Here is a 1642-nt window from a genome sequence, read left to right on the forward strand (position 1 = left end):
CTACGTATAGTAGAAGCCACATAATGGGGTAATTTTTTGTTTTTTTAAGTACAGAGAATGCCTTTGTAGCAAACTTGCGCTTAACGTATCTGTGTAAATTGGAAGAGGTTTTGTAGCGTGAGCACATATTGAGGTAATTACTTCAGTTCTGTGGACTTTCTCCCTTTCCTGTGCTGACACGGCACTGCTTTATCTTGTTTTTTGTAAAAACATGCCCAAATGTTCCCTTATCTTGTAGTCCGAGTTAGCTTTCCTGAAAGCATTTGGAACTGCTTTGTAATGATCCTACAGCTCCATTTCCTCTCCTGAGATTCCCATGGTTTCCTTGATGATAGGGAAATTACTTTGTGGAGAAAGCAGGTAATTCTTCAAGCCAAGCAGAGAATTTAATTTGACCTAGCAGGAAGATCTAATCGCAAATAAGGCATAGTGTAAGTGGGTGGCATAGGACCCCTAAAATATTGAATGTATTGTGAAAATGAGAGCAAATTTACCTACTGGATTTATTAGATGAAAATGTAAGGGCAATAAAAACCTCAAGCCGGGTTTATATTTTAATCTGTTATTTAGGTGATTGAAATGCACAAGCTGAGCAATGTTTATTTTGAAATGTGAAGCATTTTATTTTTAGTACGGTGTTATTAAGGAAGGAATTTCAGGCAGCTCTTATCTCTCTAATAATAGAAGCCTTCTTCACCCATCAAGGGAACGGTATTCTTGCTCAAGTGGTGTCTTGTGTTTGAGAGTGTTGCCTCTGATCAATTTTGTGTATTTCTTTGGGTGGTGCCTTTGGTTTTAAAGTTTCAATAATTCTTTTTTATTTGCTCTTAGATTTTTAAAAATATCCCTTTATATGATTTAAGATAATTCATCAAATCTCCCTATATATCTCTTATTCTGAATGTTAATATATTAATTTATTAAAATACTTTGTTTTAGGAGACCCCTTTTTCTTTATCATACATTTCTTTGTATTTTATGCTCTTTTATACTATTAAAAACATGATGAGCAATGTTCTTATTCAACATCCTAGGTTCTAAATTATAAGGCAACTAAATCTGGCTCTCTTTGAAAATAATAGGACTAAAATTTTTAAGCATACCATAAAATTTGATTTTTTTCTAAGGAATTTACTTGGGTAATACTATGATCATTAAACTCATTTCACTTGCTTTTTGGGATGTGCTGTGTGGTATTTTATAATTGATTTCCATTCTCCTAGCCTTAATTAGAGGACTAATATAACCTCTACCTATTAAGCATTTGTTGTGTTTAGTCACATTAGATTTTAAGGAAAATATTTTTAGCAATGTTAATAATGTGGCAATAGATGCTACAACAGATGATTTACTGATTTAAAACAAGGTGGGAAATGTTTGTTATAAAATTTTGCTTAAGCAATTTTTATTTCACGTTTGAAATTTAAGTTAAATATGGTATCCATCTTTTACTTAGATTTATACCAGGCCCCCTTGTAACATAATTTAATGCTTTACTAATTCACAGATAAGGTGACATTTATACTATATACTCTAAATTGATTTCATCAGGATATTTGACTTTATGTCTTATGGTAGTCTATGCATAAGAAGAATAAATGTGTTCTTGATTTATTGCTGCTGAATGTCTTTTTTTTTTTTG

At 31.9% G+C, this 1642-nt stretch overlaps 1 protein-coding gene across 1 annotated transcript in view; it reads left to right on the forward strand.

The window, feature by feature from the left end:
• The first annotated feature begins 249 nt into the window (after nt 1-249).
• The window catches only part of PRKAA2 (protein kinase AMP-activated catalytic subunit alpha 2), a 50171-nt gene continuing 48778 nt past the window's right edge, over nt 250-1642 (forward strand). Inside the window, exon 1 of the mRNA XM_023515108.1 lies at nt 250-360. The gene's annotated coding sequence lies outside the window, so the exon portion shown is untranslated. The remainder of the gene's footprint in view (nt 361-1642) is intronic.

The sequence above is a fragment of the Otolemur garnettii genome, unplaced genomic scaffold (assembly GCF_000181295.1).
Source record: "Otolemur garnettii isolate 467f Iridium unplaced genomic scaffold, OtoGar3 scaffold00066, whole genome shotgun sequence".
NCBI classification, from domain to species: Eukaryota; Metazoa; Chordata; class Mammalia; order Primates; family Galagidae; genus Otolemur; species Otolemur garnettii.